Source organism: Rhincodon typus, chromosome 38 (genome assembly GCF_021869965.1).
Source record: "Rhincodon typus isolate 14 chromosome 38, sRhiTyp1.1, whole genome shotgun sequence".
Classification (NCBI taxonomy): domain Eukaryota; kingdom Metazoa; phylum Chordata; class Chondrichthyes; order Orectolobiformes; family Rhincodontidae; genus Rhincodon; species Rhincodon typus.
In genome coordinates, this window is record NC_063369.1 from 1551351 (window position 1) to 1573784 (window position 22434).

General features: G+C 44.6%; 1 long non-coding RNA gene across 1 annotated transcript; it reads left to right on the forward strand.

The window, feature by feature from the left end:
• The first annotated feature begins 604 nt into the window (after positions 1 to 604).
• On the forward strand, positions 605 to 9285 carry LOC125487244. Its single transcript, XR_007265741.1, has 2 exons — positions 605 to 989; positions 7490 to 9285. It is a non-coding gene; the product is annotated as an uncharacterized LOC125487244 (long non-coding RNA).
• The last annotated feature ends 13149 nt before the right edge of the window (positions 9286 to 22434 follow it).

The following is a 22434-nucleotide window of genomic DNA, read 5'->3' on the forward strand; positions in this document are numbered from 1 at the left end:
CTGCTCTGTAACTGGTACATTGGGTACAAGTGGCTCAGAGCGACAGTCTCTTTGTGTGTCGAAGTACCTTCCTCCTGCTCTGTGTTTGTCCCATGTGCCTGGGTAATAACTCCAAAGGGTTGGGGGACAGTTGTCACTGTGAATCCACACACGGCCACTCCATGGAGCAGAGTATTGGCAGATCAGTGAGTACAGCACACGTCACTGGGCTTCACTTCTCCGTGAGGGGTGGAGGGGGGGAGCAGCAAAAATACAGTGAGAAAATACAGGGAGGACGTTCTGCAAACGCAGCAGCTCAATCAGTGTCTCGGCGATCGTGCTGATGAATGTTTAGGGTTGAATTCTGAAAGAAGGAGAGGACATTTAATCGTGCTATTAGCAATGTAAGAGATAGAGAGGAATTATCAATTCTGGAAATTCAAACCAGCTTAAAAGAAATGCTGTTATCAATTTGTTTGGAACATCACATTGAATTTAGTTACCTATTTGTCGTTCCTGCAGAATTTAAACAGGAATAGACAGGGAGTTGAGGGCAGGCTGCCGAGGAGTGGCATGTAGTATGGGAGGAATGAAAGAAAGTGAAGAACAGAATATGGAAAACAGCCAGGAAAGAGCTGAATAAAACACACTGGACATTTCATTGAAATTTACCCCTTGTTTATAATCTACAGATTTTGGAAATGTTCAGACAAGTTGCAATTAATATATGTCCCAGGATTGTTGGTGATTTGTGTATCTTTTCTTTCTATGTTCTCATAGATTTAAGAACGATAAAACTACTGATCTCAGGAATAGCGGTAGTATTGATCATTGTTGCAGTGACCGTCTTGTGGTTGAAATGCAATGCCCATAAAAGCGGAAAATATAATGTACAGAATTCAAAACCCAACAACAATGCACAGATCCCCAATGGGCATGATCATCAGGAAGATGTTCCTTTTGGAGGAACGTCATCCATAACTTGGTAACACAACAACAATTACAAACTGGTATGATATATGTTCTGCAAACACCAACTCAATCAGTGTCTCGGGGGAAAATGCTGATAAATGTTTAGGGCTGAAATGTTAGAAATGAAGAAAATCTTTAATTGTGTTGGAAGCAAAATTCTGGGACCTACTTAAAAGATGAAAGAATGTCATCATATGATGGAGAATCCTTCTGTCAACAACAAGAACATGCATTTTTCTTGAACCTTTAATGTAATAGACATCCCAAGATGTGTCACAGAAACCGCAAGACCATAAGACGTAGAAGAAGAATTAGATTATCCTGCTATTACGTCTGGTGCACCTTTTGATCATGGCTGATATTTCTCAAATCCATTCTCCTGCCTTCTCCCCCTAAGCTTTGATCCCATTACCAATCAAGAACCAAATATCTCTGTCTTAAAGACGCATTCAATGACTTGGCCTCTACAGCCCTCTGTGACAATGAGTTCCACAGATTAACCGCCCTCATTTGATTTGTAAAGGGTCATCCCTTCAATCTGAGTCTATGGTCTCAGATCCAGGTCTCTCCTACTAATGGAAACATCTTCTCCACCTCCTGTATCCAGGCCTGTCAGTGTTGTGTACATTTCAATCAGATCCCCCTCAGCCTTCTAAACACCATTGCATACTCAAACACTCTTCATATGACAAATCCTTCATCCCAGGGATCTTTCTTGTAAACCTCCTCTGGAGCCCCTCAAATGTGATCACATCTTTCTTTAGATATATGGGGCCCAAAACTGTTCACAATATTGCAAATGCAATCTGACCAGAGACATATGAGCATCAGTATACATCCCTGCTTTTGTATCCTAGCTCTCTTGGCATGAATGCTAACATTGCATTTGCCTTCCTAACCACCAACTGAACCTGCATGCTAACCTTAAGAGAATCCTGAACTAGGACTCCCAAGTCTTTATCCTTCCTACCAAAGTGCATAATCTCGCACTTTCCTACATCATATTCCATCTGTCATTTTTTTGCCCACTCTCCTAACCTGTCCAAGTCCTTCTGCAGCCTCCCTACTTCCTAAACATGACCTGTCCCTCCACCTACGAAGCAATGATAAATAATGTGTAACATATTATTGTAGGAGTTCGATCTCAAAGCAGAGATGGATGGATGTTGGTCATTTCTTTGACTTTCTGACCTTAAATCAAAATCAATGTGCAACCTAAATATCTTAGTCTCACCATAACATCTGATCATTGTAGAATGCCTGCAGGAACCCCTGTTGTGTTAATGGGTAAAATGCTTACAGTCTTGTATTTATGAAAAGCAGTTCAAATACATTAAGGCAATTAGTTTAGTTTTAATCTCAGAACAGAAGGTTCAATGGTTTAGTTTCGAACATAACAGAGTCCTTCTCAGGAAATAGAATAATTTCTTCAAGGAGCAAAATTAAGTCAGTTCAGGGGAACCAGTCACCTTAGCCACTGTGGTTTCTAGTTTGTAGAGCTTCCAAACCAGGAGACTTTGAATTGAACTCTTCAAGTTGAAATTGACAAAGTTTTGGCATCAGAATTATGGCAGGTTCATTGCGGTGGACTTGGACTGGAATTGGAAAAATAGACACAACTGTTCCCTCGGTCACTGCTTCAGAATTCAGATCGGTCTTCCTGGGAGTCAACCCAAGGAAAGCAACAGTCCTGGACAGTGTCCCCAGTCGAGCACTCAGATCCTGTGCAGGGTATTCACCGACATCTTCAACCTCTCCCTCCTACAAGCCAAAGTCGCCACCTGCTTCAAGAAGACCATCATCATCCCCGTACCCAATAAAACACATGCAATGTGCGTTAATGACTACCGCCCACTGGCTCTGACTTCAATCATCATGAAGTGCTTCGAGATGCTGGTCATGGCCCACATCAACTCCAGTCTCCCAACCTGCCTCAATCCCCTACAGTTTGCCTCGCGACATAACAGGTCCACAGAGGATGCCATATCCCCTGCACTCATCCCTGGAATATCTGGATAACAAAGACACATACATCAGACTTCTGCTCATTGACTACAGCTCCGCCTTCAACACCATTATCCTGTCCAGACTGATCTCAAAACTCTGTGACCTTGGTCTCGGTTCCACCCTCTGAAACTGGGTCCTCAGCTTTCTGACCCACAGACCCCAATCAGTGAGGATAAGTAACTGCTCCTCCTCCACAATAACACTCAACACTGGAGACCCCTGAAGGATATGTCCTCAGCCCCCTACTGTACTCCCTTTACGCCTATGACTGTGTTGCCAAATTCCGAACAAATGCCATCTACAAGTTTGCTGACAACACCACCATGGTGGGACAGATATCAGACAACAATGAGTCAGAGTACAGAAAGGAGATAGAGGGCTTGGTGACCTGGTGAAATGATAACAACCTCCCTCAAAAGAAAATTAAAGAACTGATAACTGACTTCAGAAATGAAGGAGGAGAACATGCCCCCACCTACATCAATGGAGTGGAAGCTGAGAGGGTGAAGTGCATCAAGTTCCTCAGGGTGACGATAACCGATGACTTCTCCTGGGCTTCCCACGTTGATGTGACAGTCAAGAAGGCACAACAACGCCCCTTCTTCCTCCGGCAGCTCAGGAAATTGGCCATGTCCATTAGGTCTCTCACCAACTTTTACAGATGCACCATTGAAAGCATACTGCCTGGGTGCATAACAGCCTGATATGGCAACTGCTCTGCCCAGGACCATAAGAAACTGCAGAAGGTGGTGTGCACAGCCCAGACCATCACAGAAGCCAACTTCCCATTCATGGGCTCCATTTACATCGCTCACTGCCATGGAAAGGCTGCCAACATCATCAAAGATCCATGCTATCCTGGTAATGCTCTCCTACAACCTCTTCCATCAGGCAGAAGGTACAGAAGCTTGAACACACGCAGCAGCACATTCGGGAACAGCTTCTTCCCTGCTGTTATTAGACTGATGAATGGACTCTTTAACTTCAAATAATGCTGATCCTGTTAATGTTGATCTTGTCTCGCATACGTCCAGTATGGTGTAACATATAGGCCTTACTCTGACAAGCTTTTCTTCACCCTATAATCTGTATGTCCTCGCTTACTATGATCTACCTGTACTGCTCATAAACAAAGCTTTTCACTGAACTTGGGTACACATGACAATAAATCAAACCAAATCAAATATTCTCAACAGTCTAAGGAGAACAAACTGGAAAGTCAGTTAAGTAAAAATTTTAAGATGATAGTGACACTTTTCTGGAATTGAGTCAGTTATATTTGTTCTTTTTTCTTTGTGCAACAAGTTTATGCTTTGTTGTTAAAGAACACCTGGAGCCTCATGTGACTAGGTTCCAGAGACTAATCTAAATGTTAAATAACTGCAAAATTAAACATATCATCTATGAAATTAGGTTTCATTCTGTGTTCTGACTTCCCCTGTAGTACATCAGCAGGGATCTTCACAAAATCATGAAAAATAATTTGCTACTGAGCCTCAGGCGACATTAGGAATGCTGACCAATGCTTGTTCAAAGAAGTAAGTTTAGGAAACTCTTAAGATATATGATTATTGGCAATATTTGGAAGGCCAAAGGCATTGTCTTTAGTTCCTGCTACATCTCTGTCCCCAAGCCACTTCCAATTGTTTTACTGGAAACTGCATGAGATGGATCTTTTGCAGCTTTAGGTTTGAATTTTCACTCAGTCAGAATGCTCCAAGCCATCTATAAATGTTGGGGCAGGAGCCACTTGTACGATTTGTTGCCATATGCCATATTGTTTACCCACCCCTGGAGTGAAAGTGTCAGCGGTCTTGGGGCTTTTCTACTGAGGCTGGTTAGGAAATTTCCCAACCTGAGTTACTGCTTCTGTAGCAAAGATCCATAGGTCCTGGTGCCATGTATGAACAAACCTGCACTTCCACCCACATACTGACAACATCACAAAGCTGACATTTTTCTCTTTTGTAATATTGCCAAAGTCTGCATCTGTCTAAGCTCACCTGCTGCTGAGCCTTCAATGACTTCTACACCTCACCACCACACTTAAGGCCGGCTTCCCATATTCATTCTTTGAAAACCTGATGTCAGTCTTTGTACTGCCATGTCTTTACTCATACCAAGTTCTGCTAACTCATCATCCCTGTGTTGACTAACCTACATTTGTTCCTGGTTAACCAATGCCTTGACTTTCAAATTATCATTCAGGTTTTCCAATCTGTTCATGAGCTCATTCTTTCCTATCTCTGTAACCTCCTGCAGTCCTATAATCCTCTGAGATATGTGTACTCCTCTAATTCTGGCTTCATGAGAATCTCCAACATTAATGGCTGCACCATTTATATTCAGTTGCCGAGGGTCTAAATTCTGGAATTCTCTTCCTGAACCTCTCTAGCACCCTTTCCTCCTCTAAGATGCTTCTTTTAAGCTACTTCCCTGACTAAGCTTTTGATTATCCAAACTGGCATCACTAAACAAAAGCAGAAGTTGCTGGAGAAACTCATCAGCCCTGGCAGCATCTGTGGAGAGAAAGCTAAGGTTTTCGGTCCAGTGACATTTCTTGATAACTGTCTAATAAATCTGGAACTCAGAGGTGGGGGAAAGGAATAAGTTTGACAGACAAAGTAATGCATGATTGTAAGCCAGGAAGAAGAAAAGCTGATAATGAGTCCATAAGTAGGTGAAAATGGGTTGGCTGTGCTGAAAGCAGCCCATGTCATGACAGGGTCTGGAGTGTGGGGTGAGTAAAGGACATGGAATGACATGTCCAGGTTCTAAAATTATTGAAGTTAATATTGAGTCCTGGAGGCTGCAGGGACCCCATGCAGAAAATAAGATGCTGTTCCTCCATCTCCTGCTGAGCCTTGCTGGAGCACTGCAGTAGTCCCGAGACAGCGATTTTGCCTGGGGAACACAGGTTGTGTTGAATTGGCAGGCAGCTGGCAGGTCAGGGTCGTTTTTACAGACAGAATGTAGGTGTTCCACAGAAAGGTCACCCAGTCTGTGTTTCGTCTTGCCATTGTGGAAAACCAAGTAGCGAACATAGTAGATCAGATTGAGTGAAGTGGAGGTAAATCGCTGCTTCACTTAGAAGGAGTGTCTGGGGCCTTGGATAATGAGGAGGTAAATAAGCAAATATTACACCTTCTGTGATTACATAGGAAAGTGTAATCTGAGGGGGTGTGGAGACATATTTGGGAGTGCAGAAGGAGTGAACCAAGGTGTCCCAAATGGAACAGCACCTGTGAAACGCTGACAAGGGAAGAGAGTGGAATATGTGTCTGGTGGTGGCATCCCACCGGAGGTGGCAGAAATAGTGGCTTATGGTCCTTTGATGCTGGTAGGATAGAAACTGAGGTCCGGGGCACCCTATTGGTCTTGTGAAAGAGAAGAGCAGGGGTGAAGGCGGAAGAACAGGAAATGTGTTGGATATGGCTAAGGGCCTTGTCAACTGCGATAGTAAGGAATCCTCGGTTGAGGAAAAAAGTGGACATTTCTGAGGCTCCCTGCAGAACAGATGTGACGGAGGAAGTTGGTGTGAGGATTTAATTCTTACAGTCCAGCTGACTGTAGGGGTCAATGGACTATCTATGTGTCTGTGTCAAATATTGCTTTCTAATGCTCCTTTGAAGCACCTTGTGACATTTATTATGTCAAAATCATGATATTAAATACAAGTTGTGGTTATTGATGCCAAGAGATGTGGATCCAAGCAGCTGAACTGATGGATGCCAAAGATAGGCTGTTTAAAATCAGGGACATGCAAAGGACCAGAATTGGAGCAGTACAGAACTCCAATAAATTTGCAGGGCTGAAGATGGTTACAAAAAGTACAAACAGTGGAAGAGATGAAATGGAGGAAAGAACTGAAAATATTTGAAAATGCCTGACTGGAGACTGATAGGTCAGCAAGCACAGGCATTGTGGGTAAATAGAATTGGTGTGTGTTAGGGTACGGAGAACAGAGTTTGATGAAATTAATTTCACACAGGGTGCAATTTATGAAATTGGCAAAGAGTCCAGTTGGAACAGTGGGTTTTGAAGGGAAAGGCGAGTTTCAAGATAACAAATGCGGGCATGTGGGTTTCAGAAGTCAATGGGTTGAGGCAGGGCTGGAGACACACAATATTATTGCAGTGGAAGTGGGTGGTCTGAGTGTTGGAAACATAATTGGGGTGAGAACTTCAACACAAGCTTATAGAGAAGGCTAATGTCAGGGGCAGGTTTGTTCAGCCTCAAAGACAGGACTGCAAGGGGAATGGAGTTGGTGGAAAGGGAATGGGGATTGTTACAGCAGCTTGCAACAATGGCTTTGATTTTCTGATATAATTAGTTGTAGGACATTCCTGCTCATCCCATACTGATTCTTTGAGAATCACCCATGCAAAGGTAGTGTTGAGTTTCCTCCTTGAACCAACTCAGCCTATCTGGTAAATGTGGTAATGATGTGAATAAACAATGGATTTCTTCATTATAAACATGTTGCTTTGAAACAAACCAACAACTTGTATTTTCACTAATATCTTCACAGGTGCAAGATACGGATGGTGTCTAATAATCAGCGTGATAATTGACATAGCCATCGTATTGACTATAATACTTATCAATAAGTTCAGCACTGCCAATAGAAGTGGCAGCTATAATGTCTGCAAGAGAAATCAACCTGTGGAAGATAGGTCTATGAATCCTACCAGGGATAACTGAATGGAAACAATGATGAACAAATTGAGACATCAACAGATTGTATCTAATTGTAAAATTATCACATTTAAAGATATTCTAGATATTTGGGAAGATTTTATGAATCCTTTATTTTGAAAGTCATTTCCTACAAGCTTATTTTTGTATTACTATTAATTGAAAGAAATACTGTAAATTCCTTGGGTACATATTGATTTATTAGCATCCATTTATAGTACAGCATGTTGTAGGACCACATGAAATAGGCCATTCAGCCCCTTGGGCCTGCTCTGCCATTCAATAGGATCATGTCTGATCTGACATTCCTCACATCCATTTACCGTCTGCCACAAACATTACATCAAACAGACAGGAAGGAAATTAGCCATCAGAATACATGAACATCAGCTAGCAGCAAAATGGCACGACGTACTCTCCTTAATATCGGTACATTCAGACAATGAAGGCCATCAGTTTAACTGGGACAAGGTAACCATAGTAGCCCAACCCAAACATAGACACGAATAGGAATTTTTAGAGGCACGGTTCTCCACCTGTAATGCAATCAACAAACATATAGAATTGGACCCCATATACAAACCCATACAGATCAAAACCGGAAATGACGCTACTCACCATAACAGACCGGACAGTATAAATTCCAAGCAGAGTAGAACAACACCGCTTCATCGGAAGCTCCACTGATGATGTTATTTAGCATGGTGACGAAACGTCTGAACAAAAACAAGCCAGCTCGGTGAGCAAGTCAACAACCTCACCAACAAGGTCTCTGCCCCACAGCTCTCTGTGGCAAGGAGTTCCAAAGACTCATAAGCCTCTGAGAGAAGAAATTCCTCCATATCTCAGTCTGACATTGGTACCCCTTCATTTGGAGGCTGTGCCCTCCAGCCCCAGACTCTCCCATGAGGGGAAACATTCTCTTGGCATTTTAGCTGTCAAGTTCTTTACGAATCCTATGTGTTTCAATGAGATTATCTCTCATTCTTCTAAACTTAAATGAATAGAGTCCCAATCTGTTTAATCTTTGTTCATAAGACAATCCCTCCATACTGTGGTCACCACATTATTGAGTAGGCAAGTGCTACTTGATGTGACAGAATCATTCTAGGTTTATGATTGATAAACTAGGATTTTTAGGCCTGAAACGTCAGCCTTCCTGCTCCTCTGATGCTGCTTGGCCAGCTGTGTTCATCCAGCTCTACACCTTGTTATCTCATTGTAAATAGTGAAACATGTCATTGTTATAAACCCTTGGGTTTTTGTTGAAAGCTCTCTAATTGTGTTAAAATACTGTATTTTAATTTAAAAAGTCAATTGAAAGTGTTGTGCAACTGTGCAAAATTTTACTTTCAAAAGGGATGTTACCATTTCTTCAAATACTAATGTAACACGTTTATTACTTATGCTGTTTTTTCTGGACACCATCATAGAGGCATTCATTGAAGATTATATGGTTACCTTAGTAATGGCCAAACTGAAAATAAATGTTTGTCTGGGGAGGGAGAGTTGTGCCTTATTTGGTTTCACTGTACAGAGAACAGTTAAAAATAATGTCCCTCAGTGAAAAACCTAAATTGTTTGCTTTTCTATATCTGACATGCAATAAATCAATTTGTTTTACATTTATACCTTGATCCACTACAGTGCCTTGCAGTCTGCCTTCTGTAAATACAGGGTGATTCACAGGTGTATATGCAATTAGAATTCTGTTTCGAGGTCTTGCTATTCTGAGCAGGTCATGAGCAGCACAGTACAGCACTTGTAGTCAAGTGCAAAGAACAAGCATTGCCAAGCTAGATAATTATTCTTTTCTGTCTACCAATCTAGTTGGCACCTGTGATTTCTAATCACCCTGTAGCATTATCAGCAAGAATGATGTGATATAGCTGTTTTAAGGATGCATTTTCAAATGAGGTCTTAGAAAATATACAGGTGGATAAATCTGTAGGACCTGATCTAATGTATCCCAGACATTGTGGGAAGTTACAGAGGAAATTATGGGACCTCTTGCAGAAATGCATGTATCATCTATAACTACAAGTGAGGTGCCAGATGGCTGGAGGGTAGCTAATGTTGTGCCTTTGTTTAAGAAGGGATGTGAGGAGAAGCCTGGGAACTACAGACCTGTGAATCTGACTTTGGTGGTGAGTACGTTGTTGGAAGTGATTCTGAAAGATAGGATTTGCAAGCATTTGAGAAGGCAAGGAATGATTAGGAATAGTCAGGATGGTTTTGTGGGAGGGAAATCATGTCTCAGTAACTTGATTGAGCTTTTGAGGAAGTAATCAAGACGATTGATGAGGGCAGGGTGGTAGGCATTGTTTACTTGGAATTTAGTAAAGCCTTTGACAAAGGTCCGCACGTAGACTATTTAGTAAAGTTATATCGCATGGGATTCAGGGTGAACTTACCAATTGGCTTAATGGTAAGAGACAGAGAACAATGGTCTGACTGGAAGCCTGTGTCCAGCTGTGACGATACTATGGCTTTTAGAGTTTATTCCATCCTGGGTTTTTTTGTGGAGAGAGATTAGGGGACAGGTAGTGAGCAGTCTCTGAGAAGATAAACAGCTCGTGAAGCCTTGGGTTTTTTTTTAAAAGTCAGGACAGTAGATACACACTGAATAAGTGTGGTCAAGCTTCCAACCACAGAACCAGGGATGTTAGGTTTAGTTTTTAGTAATTGTTGTCGGGGTCTTAAAGTGGCGGAAGCTTTTCTATGAACCTCTCTTGGTTACAGCCAAAAGCTGGAGATTCTTGGCCTGCTTCAAGCTGTAGGTGAGACAATCTGTTTTCCGAATTGGCCTTTTGCCAAGGGTGTGCTTATGGAATTACTATATTGAAACAGTTAATTAGTAGTAGTTACTGTATCGAGTATGCTGTTAAGTTTTCCAACAGAGTTAAGTTGTTGAATTTTAATGATGTGTTTGAATAAATTATGTTTTGCTTAACATCGAGTAGTTTGACTAATGCAAGTGCATACAGAACACAGCTCCTGACATATACCTTTAAAATGAGAAAAATTTAGAGACTAGGCTGCTTTCTTAATATATTTTGAGGGGGTCTGGTCTGGTCCATAGCACAGTGGGGTTCCACAGGGATCAGTGCTAGGTCCACTTTTGTTTGTCATTGATATAAATGATTCAGATGAGAACATAAAAAGCACGGTTAGTAAGTTTGAGGATGACCCCAAGATTGGTGGTATAGTGGACAGTGAAGAAGGTTATCTAAGATTACAAACAGATCTTGGTCAATTGGGTCAATGGGCTGAGGTGTGACCGATGGAGTTTCATTTGGATAAATGTGAAGTTTTGCATTTTGGTAAAACGAGCAAGGGCAGGACTTATACAATTAAAAGTAGGGTCTTGGGTAGTGTTGTAGAACAGAGAGACCTAGGGGTTCAGATAATAATTATTTGACGTTTGCGTCACATATAGACAGGGTGTTTATGAAGGCATTTAGCATGCTTGCCTTCATTGCTCAGACCTTCGATTATAGGAGTTGGGGAAGTTATGTTGAGGTTGTACAGGACACTGGTGAGGCCTCTTCTGGAGCACTGTGTCCAGTTCTGGTCACCCAATTATAGGAAAGATTTCATTAAGCTAGAGAGGATTCAGAAGAGATTTACCAGGAAGTTACCTGAAATGGAGAGTTTGAGTTATAAGCAGAGGCTGGATGGGCTGGGAATTTTCTCACTGGAGCATAGGTTGAGGGGGTGACCTTACAGAGATTTATAAAAGCATAAGGGTGTAGATGAGGTGAATGGCAGGTGTCTTTTCCCGAGGGTGGGGGATTTCAAGACTGGGGGCATATTTTTAAGGTGAGAGGAGAAAGATTTAAAAAAGACATGAGGGGAAAGTTTTTACATGGAGAGTGGCTTGTGTGTGAAATGAACTTCCAGGGAACATGGTGGAGTGGATACAGTTACAATGTTTAAAAGACATTTGGATAAGTACATGAATAAGAAAAGTTCGGAGGGATATGGGCCAAGCATGGGCAGGTGGGCCTAGTTTCATTTGCGATTATGGTCAGCATGACCTGGTTGGACCGAAGGGTCTGTTTCCATGCTGTATGACTCCATGTCTCTAAATAAATTTGTGTACATTTAAATATACAGAATTTTTAAAATGTAAGGGAGAAGAAAGAAAATGTTTAATATTCAAGGCATAGTAGACCTTTCATTATTAAGCTGCACTGTATTAATATTGTATTATTGTATCCCAGGCTGATGAGTGAGCCAAGGGAGGAAATAACCGGGGCACTGGCAATAATTTTTAATTCATCTATAAGAAAGGTGCCAGAGGACCAGAGGACAGCCAAAGTGGTACTCTTATTCAGAAAAAAGAACAAGGGATAATCCAGGAAACTACAGGCCAGTCAGCCTAACCTCAGGGGTGGAAAAAACTATTGGAAGCAATTCATAGTGACAGAATGAATCTGCGCAAAGAGAAGTGGGAATTAACGAAGAGCAATTACCATGGTTTTGTTAATGGGAGGGTCACGTCTGACCAACCGGACTGAATTTTTCAAAGAGTGACCAGGTGTATAGGTGAGGGCAATGCTTTTGATGTAGGTTATTTGGACTTCAGCAAGGGTCTTTTGACAAGTTCCCATATAGGAAACTGATAGCAAAGGCAAGAGTGTCAAGAAACAAAGGGTGATGGGTGGGTGGAGGGGAGGGGATTGGTGGCAGGGGCGGGTGTGTGATGGTAGCCTTTGGCCAGTGGGGACCCACAAGGATCAGTGATGAGTGCTTGCATTCTGTGGTTTATATAAATGATTTAGACTTAATTGCAGGAATGTTGGTTAGTATGTTTGTGAATGATCTGAAAATTGGTGAGGTGATGGTTAAGAAAGCATATGGGTTACTTGCCTTTATCAGCTGAAGTATAGACTTTAAGAGCAGGGAGGTGATTCTAGAACATGTAAAATATTGGTTAGGCCAAAGATATTGTGTTCAGTTCTGGAATCCTCATTACAGGGGGGATGGGATTGCACTGGAGACAGTGCAATGGAGATTTGCCAGGATGCTATCTGAGCTAGGAAGTTTTAGTTACGCAGAGAGATCGGACAGATTCACCGTGATTTAAGACATGGAAGCTAGGGAAGTAAGTAATGATTCCTTGAAAAGAGTCCACATTACAGAGAAAGAGGTGCTAGATGTCTTAAGATGCATAAAGGTAGATAAATCCTGATCAAGTATATCCAAGGACATTGTTGGAAGCTGGGGGAAATTGTGGACCCCTAGCAGAGATATTTGTATCATCGACAGCCAGTGAGGTGCTGGAAAACTGAAGGGTGGCTAATGTTATGCAATTATTTAAGTAAGGCTGCAAGGGGAAGCCTGGGATCTATAGACCAGTAAGTCTGATGTCAGTGATGGGTAATTTGTTGGAGGAGATTCTGAGGGACAGGATTTACATGCATTTGGAAAGGCAAGGACTGATTAGGGATAGTGAATGTGGCTTTGTTCATGGGAAATCATGTCTCACAAATTTGATTGAGTTTTTTTGAAGAGGTGACCAAGAAGATAGATGGGGTGGAAAGGTAGACATTGTCTACATGGGCTTTAACAAGAACCTTCAACAAGGTTCCACCTGGTAGACTGGTTAGCAAGGTTAGAGCATGTGGGATCCAGGGAGAGCTAGCCAACTGGATACAAAATTGGCTTGACAGCTGGAGACAGAGGATAGTGGTGAGGGTCATTGTTCAGACTGAAAGCCTGTGACTGGAGGTGTGCTGAAGGTGCTGGGTCCACTGTTGTTTATCATTTATACAAATAATCTGGATGTGAATATAGGAGTCATGGTTAGGAAGTTTGCAGATGACACCAAAATTGGTGGTGTTTTTTTTTCTTTATTCATTCACAGGATGAGGGTGTTGCTGGCTAGGCAACATTTATTGCCCATCCCTAATTGCCCAGAGGGTAGTTAAGAATCAACCACATTGCTGTGGGTCTGGAGTCACATGTAGGCCAGACCAGGTAAGGATGGCAGTTTCCTTCCCTAAAGGACATTAGTGAACCAGATGGGTTTTTCCTGACAATGGATTCATGGTAATCATTAGGTTGTTAATTCCAGATATTTATTGAATTCAAATTCCACCATCTGCCATGGCAGGATTCAAACCAGGGTCCCCAGAACATTGTCTGGGTCTTTGGGTTAACAGTCCAGCGATGATACCACTAGGCCATCACCTCTGCTTGAACAGTGGTGTAGTGGACAGGGAAGAAGGTTTCTAAGATTACAATGGGATCTTGATCAATTGGGCCAGTGGGCTGAGGAATGGCAGATGGAGTTTAATTTAGATAAATGTGAGGTATTGCATTTTGGAAAGATAAACCAGGGCACGACCTGCACAGTTCATGGTTGGGCCCTGGAGAGTATTGTCAAACAGAAAGACCTAAGGGTTCAGGTACATAGTTCCTTGGAAGTAGTGTCACAGATGAACAGGGTGGTGAAGAAGGTGTTTGGCACGTTTGCCTTCATTGGCCAGAGCATTGAGTACAGGAGTTGGGATGTCATGTTGCAGCTGTGCAAGGCATTGATAAGGCCACATCTGGAGTACTGCGTACAATTCTGGTCACTCTGCTATAGGAAGGATATTATTAAACTTGAGAGGGTGCAAAAAAAATTTACAAGGATGTTGCTGGATTGGAGGGTTTCAGCAATAGGGAGAGGCTGAATGGGCTGGTACTTTTCTCCCTGGAGCTTCAGAGGCTGAGTGGTGACCTTATAGAGGTTTATAAAATCACGAGGGGCATGGATAGGGTAAATAGCCAAGGTCTTTTCCCCAGGGTAGGGGAGACTAAAACCAGAGGGCATAGGTTTAACGTGCAGGAGAAAAAATTTAAAAATGACCTGAGGAGCAATGTTATCATGCAGAGGGTGGTGCGTGTATGAAATGAGCTGCCAGAGGAAGTGGTGGAGGCTGGTACAATTACAACATGGAAAAGACATTTGGACAGGTACATGAGCAGGAAGGGTTTAGAGGATATGGGCCAAATACAGACAAATGGGATTAGTTCAGTTTAGGAAACCTGGTTGGCATGGAAGAGTTGGGCCAAAGGGCCTGTTTCCATGCTATATGATGCTATGCCTCTATGACATGAGATTATTTATCCTGGAGCAGAGGAGACTGAGGGGATCATGTTTGAGATGTATAAAATTATGGTAGGGATAGATTAGGTAGACAGGAAGAGGGATCAATGAGTAGGGGAGGATGTTAGGTTTAAGGTAAGGGTTAGGGGAATTTGAGGGGATGTGATGGGGATTTGAGGGGATGTGATGAAGATTTTTTTCACTCATAAGATAGTGGGAGTCTGGAACTCACTGCCTGTAAGGATGGCCAAGGTAGAAATACTCATAACATTTAACCTGCCTCACAGTGCCATGGACTTGGGTTTGATTCCATCCTTGGGCGACTATCTGTGTGGAGTTTGTACATTCTGCCACAGCTCAAAGATGTGCAGGCTAAGAGGATTGGCCATTCTAAATTGCCCATAGTGTCCAGGGATGTGCAGGTTAGGTGGATTAGCCATGGGAGATGCAGAGTTAAAGGGATAGGATGGGGGGGGGGGGGGGAGGTGTAGGTCTGGGTAAGATGCCCTTCGGAGGGTCAGTGTGGACTTGATGGCCTGAATTGCCTGCTCCTACACTGTAGGGATTCTATGACTATATGAAGTAGTTAGATGTGTACTTGCAATGCTAATGCATGCAAAGGTATGGGCCAACTACTAGAAAAAGGGATTAGAATAGTTAGGTGGATATTTTTGACTGGCACAAAGTTGATAGGCCAAAGGGCCTTTTATTGTTTTAAGCGCCTTAAGCCTGAAGAAAGTCAGTTTATTTCCTCTTTCCAGTTGCTGTTACCTGTAATTGATATACAAACCAGCGAAAGGATCTGAAGAAGAAGATTGAAAAGCAGTGTTCTGATCAGCAAAAGGGATCATTTCAGCCATTCTATCGATAGGGACCATTGAACTGCCTTTGCAATCTTTTCCTCTGCCCACAATACCCATAAGTTTTTTGTCTTTCTTTATGTATGTATGTGTGTTTAGAAGGAGAGTTTATAAGGAATGTTGGAGTGTTGGCTAGGTAGAGTTAAATGCCAATGGTTAATGGTTGTTTATCTTAGCTAGAATCTATTTATTTGTAATGAATAGTTATCCTTGTTAGATACAGAAACCTGATCTGTGCTTTCTCCCAATCTAAAAGACAGGCAGAGATAGTAGGAACTGCCGATGCTGGAGAATCTGAGATAACAAGGTGTAGAGCTGGATGAACACAGCAGGGCAAGCAGCATTAGAGGAGCAGGAAGGCTGACGTTTCAGGCCTAGACCCTTCTTCAGAAATGTGGGAGGGGAAGGGGGTTCTGAAATAAATAGGGAGAGAGGGGGAGGCGGATAGAAGATGGATAGAGGAGAAGATAGGTGGAGAGGAGACAGACAGGTCGAAGAGGCAGAGATGGAGCCAGTAAAGGTGAGTGTAGGTGGGGAGTTAGGGAGGAGATAGGTCAGTCCAGGGAAGATGGACAGGTCAAGGGGGCGGGATGAGGTTAGTAGGTAGGAGATGGGGGTGGGGCTTGAGGTGGGGGGAGGGGATAGGTGGGAGGAAGGACAGGTTAGGGAGGCGGGGATAAGCTGGGCTGGTTTTGGGATGCGGTCAGGGGAGGGGAGATTTTGAAGCTTGTGAAGTCCACATTGATACCATTGGGCTGCAAGGTTCCCAAGCGGAATATGAGGCGCTGTTCCTGCAACCTCACAACCAGCAGCTCCAGAGGAGACAATAGCACCCAGCTCTGCCGAGTCTTCACCATCCCCCCAGGCCTCCCCCTTACTGAGGACAAATGGACTACAATCAAGCCTACCCCAGCTCAAGCCTCCCTCTCCCAGAGCTGCAAAGGACCTCTCCTGTTTTTTATTCTTCGTAGGATCCACAACCTGAACTCACAATTCTACTCAGCTTTATTGGACACTAAAAACCGTAAGTACAGTAAACTTACTGGTGCCTACCACCCAAAACGGGCTTCCTCCACCTCCCAAAACCCCAGCCGTACCCAGGACCTTCCCCACAATGTGCCCGCCGCCATCGGCCATGAGGCCACTGTCGGAGCACCCACGGATGACGTCACATCCTCCACCGCCGGGTACACTACTTCCGGGACAGCGATCGCCATCAACATCGCTGCTGATGCCACCGCCTCCATTTCCGAGACCAACACCACAGACACTGAAGACGCGCCTACCTGTCACCACTGCTGCCACCGCCTACCCCGCTCCGCCAACCACCAACGCCGACGCAACCCCGCCAACGCCGACGCAACTCCGCCCACCGCCGACACCGGTGCAACTCCGCCCAACGCTGACGCCGATGCAACTCCGCCCTCCGCCCACCACCGACACCGACGTTGTTCCGCCCACCGCCTCCACAGCCAGCAGCTCCAGAGGAGACAGTAACACCCAGCCCTGCCGAGTCTTCACCATCCCCCCAGACCTCCCCCTTACTGAGGACGAACGGTCAGTCCTCAGTAAAGGGCTCACCTTTGTCCCCCTTCACCCACACATCAACGAATACCGGTCACGTTTGGACATACAGCAGTTTTTCCGCCGCCTCCGCCTCCACGCTTACTTCTTCAACCGTGAACCTAACCCTCACTCTACTGACCCCTTCTCCCGCCTCCAACACACCCCCTCCTCCTGGACACCACCCCAAGGCCTCCTACCCTCCCTCGACCTCTTCATCTCCAACTGCCGTCGTGACATCAATCGCCTCAACCTCTCCAACCCTCTCACCCACTCCAACCGCTCCCCTGCAGAACGTGCAGCCCTCCGCTCCCTCCGCTCCAATCCCAACCTCACCATAAAACCCGCGGACAAGGGAGGCGCAGTTGTAGTATGGCGCACTGACTTCTACATCGCCGAGGCCAGACGCCAACTCTCCAACACCTCCTCCTACCGCCCCCTTGATCATGACCCCACCCCCAAGCACCAAACCATCATCTCCCAAACCATCCACAACCTCATCACCTCAGGTGACCTCCCAACCACAGCCTCCAACCTCATCGTTCCCAACCCCGCACCACCCACTTCTATCTCCTTCCCAAAATCCACAAACCTGAATGCCCTGGTCGACCCATTGTCTCCGCCTGCTCCTTCCCCACCGAACTTATCTCCACCTATCTCGACTCCATTTTCTCCCCCTTGGTCCAGGAACTCCCCACCTACATCCGTGACACCACCCACACCCTCCACCTCCTCCAGAACTTCCAATTCTTCGGTCCCCAACACCTCATCTTTACCATGGACGTCCAGTCCCTATACACCTGCATTCCCCATACAGATGGCCTAAAGGCCCTCCGCTTCTTCCTGTCCCACAGGCCCGACCAGTCCCCCTCCACTGACACCCTCATCCGCTTAGCCGAACTCGTCCTCACCCTCAACAACTTCTCTTTCAATTCCTCCCACTTCCTACAGACAAAGGGGGTAGCCATGGGTACCTGCATGGGCCCAAGCTATGCCTGCCTCTTTGTAGGTTATGTGGAACAATCCCTCTTCCGTACCTACACTGGCCCTAAACCCCACTTCTTCCTCCATTACATTGATGATTGTATCGGTGCCGCCTCGTGCTCCCACGAGGAGTTTGAACAGTTCATCCACTTGACCAACACCTTCCACCCCAACCTTAAATTCACCTGGACCATCTCTAATACCTCTCTCACCTTCCTGGACCTCTCTGTCTCCATCTCAGGCAACCACCTAGAAACCGATATCCATTTCAAGCCCACTGACTCCCACAGCTACCTAGAATACACCTCCTCCCACACACCTTCCTGCAAAAATGCCATCGCCTATTCCCAATTCCTTCGCCTCCATCGCATCTGCTCCCAGGATGAGGCATTCCACTCCTGTACATCTCAGATGTCCTTGTTTTTCAAGGACCGCAACATCCCCCCATCAGTGGTCGAGAATGCCCTCGACCGTGTCTCCCGCATTTCCCGCAATTCATCCCTTACACCCCGTCCACGCAATAACAACCAAAACAGAATCCCCCTCGTCCTCACGTACCACCCCACCAACCTCCGGATCCAACGCATCATCCTCTGACACTTCCACCATCTGCAATCCGACCCCACCCCCAAAGACATTTTTCCCTCCCCACCCTTATCTGCCTTCCAGCGGGAGCACTCCCTCCGTGACTCCCTTGTCCGCTCCACACTCCCCTCCAGCCCCACCTCCCCCAGCACTTTTCCCTGCAACCGCAGGAAGTGCTACATCTGCCCCTACACCTCCACCCTCACCCCCATCCCAAGCCCCAAGAAGACTTTCCACATCAAGCAGATGTTCACCTGCACATCTGCTAATGTGGTACACTGCATCCGCTGTTCCCGTTGTGGCCTCCTCTACATCGGGGAAACCAAGCGGAGGCTTGGGGATCGCTTTGCAGAACATCTACGCTCGGTTCGCACTAAACAACTGCACCTCCCAATCGCAAACCATTTCAACTCCCCCTCCCATTCCGCAGACGACATGTCCATCCTGGGCCTCCTGCAGTGCCACAACGATGCTACCCGAAGGTTGCAGGAACAGCAACTCATATTCCGCTTGGGAACCCTGCAGCCTAATGGTATCAATGTGGACTTCACAAGCTTCAAAATCTCCCCTCCCCCAGCGCATCCCAAAACCAGCCCAGCTTGTCCCCGTCTCCCTAACCTGTCCTTCCTCCCACCTATCCCCTCCTCCCATCTCAAGCCCCACCCCCATCTCCTACCTATAAACCTTGTCCCGCCCCCTTGACCTGTCCATCCTCCCTGGACTGACCTATCTCCTCCCTAACTCCCTACCTACACTCACCTTTACTTGCTCCATCCCCGCCTCTTTGACCTGTCTGTCTCCTCTCCACCTATCTTCTCCTCTATCCATCTTCTATCCGCATCCCCCTCTCTCCCTATTTATTTCAGAACCCCTTTCCCCTCCCCCATTTCTGATGAAGGGTCTAGGCCCGAAACATCAGCCTTCCTGCTCCTCTGATGCTGCTTGGCCTGCTGTGTTCTTCCAGCTCTACACCTTGTTATCTCTAAAAGACAGGCAAATTGGAGAACTTTGCCTAATTTTTAAAGTATCTTTAACTTTTGTGACAACTCTGGGAATAGAGGGTCTTGACTTCCAGTTTGTGATCCTCATGAGGTGTAACATATGACCCTTCATCCCGCATGTCAAACAATATATATTCCTAAAAAGGCCTAGCACATTTTCGCTCTTTCCGCCATTAAAATGTGTATGTATATACTATATGGAGATTTATGGCTGATCTGATTTTATATGGACATATGGCTGAGATGTTATTATATGTATTTCCACCACCATTTACTGGAGAAGCGCTCCCTGATATCACCCCCAACAACTTTATTTTTGTTTACAACTCCCTCAGCAACGAAAGTAGTTTCTATCAACATGTAATGGTCATAATTATTTCAATTAGATCACTGCTTAATCTTCTAAACAGAAGGGAATACAAACCAAATTTCTGCAATTTTATAATTTAATCATCAGAGACCTGGTATCATTCTGGTACACTCCAAATTTCAGTATATTCTTGAAGATAAATAGTGCCCAGAACTGAACTCAGTAGAGTGCTCAAAACAAAATTTGACTCAACTTCCATTCCAGCTTCCTTGAAATTAAGGCCAACACTCCAGGAGCCTTTTAAATTATTTTTCGTCCCTATCCATGAGTTTCATTTAATTCTAAGACTCCTAAATCTCCCTGCTCCTTCACAGTGTCAGGCTTTTCACCAGTTGGAAAATACTCCAATCCAACTTTCTTAATCCAAAGTCGATAACCTCGCACTTACCCACATTGTACTCCATCTGTCCCTGTTGTGCCCACTGACTTCATCTAATAATGTGTCTGTACCTTTCTGCTCCTGTCTATAGTTATTACCATGCATCTTAACTTAGGCTTATCAGTGACCTTCGATACATGACTTGCTGTTCCTTCATCAAATTAATCATAGTGAAGGAATGAGGACCAAACACGAGTCCCAGGGGAACGCCCACCAATCACAACTTGACAATTTAAATCAATTTCCAATACCCCTACTATCTGCCTCCTATTTTCAAAATAACTATCTGAATTCTGATGGAGGGTCACTGGACCCAAAACATTAACTCTGCTTTCTCTCCACAGATGCTGCCAGACCTGCTGAGTTTTCCCAGCAATTTCTGTTTTTGTTTCCAGACTAATTCCAGGAATGGCAGGACTGATGTATGGAGACAGGCTGGATTGCTTAGGACCATATTCGCCTGAGTTTATAAGAATAAGGAAGGATATCATAGAAACCTATAAAATTCCAACAGGATGAGACAGGGTAGGTGCAGGAAGGGTGGTCCTGACGACCAGAGAGTTCAGAACCAGGGGTCATAGTTGAAGGATACCAGGTAGGTCATTTTGGACTGAGATTAGAAGGATTTTTTTAGCCAGGGTGTGGTGAGCCCGTGGAATTCTCTGCCACAAAAAACTATTGAGGCCAAAACTTTGAAGACTTTTGAGAAGGATGTAGATATAGTTATTAGGTCTGAAAGGATCAAAGGGTATGGAGTGAAAGCAGAAACAGAGGACTGAACTGGATGATCAGCAATGATCACATGGAACAGAGAAGCAGGCTGGAAGGGCAGAATGGCCTACTCTAGCTCCTATTCCCTCTTTCTGATTAAGCTGAACTGTATTGAAATAAACAGCAACGTAGTTGTGCAGAACTTGCTTTACTTCCTTCTCCATTTGACAGAGAGCAGAGGGACATTGAGCTATTTTTGTTCTGATTTCTGAATAGGCTTGGTTTTATTAATTTCGGGGAAAGTTTCTGATTTGTTCAGTGCTGTCTGTCTGCTGTGAATTGAATGCCTCCCATATTTGGGAGATGGCAATATATCAAATGCTGAAACAAGATGTTGGAACTATTCCTCTGGAATTTTTGCCTTCGTTTCTTAATAGCTTCCGGGAAAGGACGTAGGTCACTTTTATTAATATCGAGCTGGTGTTAGTCAGGTCGAGCACAGTTTGCTGAGCCCAACCACATTCTGGCGAGATGGGCTTCCAGATCATATCACCTTGTGGACTTATTCACTTCTTCACTGTGACTTCTTATGTGACAAGTAGGTAAAAACATATTTAAAATCAGTGGATAGTGTTTACTGAATGTATTTGTGCTGCAGTTCGCGATGTGTACAGTTCTGTTTATATGCGGGCATTTCTCGTGTGCAATTGTTTTGCAATCAAGGATTGACTTTCCTGCTATTCCTTACCGTGAAGAACAACAATTATCGGGCACGTTTTTGGTTTGTACTGAGGGAAGCAGAAAGACAGAGAAGGTTAACTTCACGATTGAATGTTGCTGTGATTCAGCCTGCCTTGTGATAAATAAAGCTGGCTGCGATGTTTGATGTGTTTGCTGGAAGTTGGGTTCTATAAACCCCCCGCCCCACCCGGCCCAAATTCTGAACCCTCTTCACAATTGCCCGAGCAGAGGAAGCGGTGTCTCTGGTACTGAGTGCTCTGGGCTCCATTGAGGAATAGGAACTTTTGAGTTCAGTCACCTAGAGTTAGAGCCGCTTTCTGTGAGTGGTTTCTGCTGTCAGAAACTGCTAGACCTGATGGTGTTGCGCTGTTGACAGGTACCGTCCCGGGACCTGGGATCTCTGTTCAAACTGCCACAAAACACACACAGACACATACACACACACACACAGACACATACACACACAGACACAGACACACACA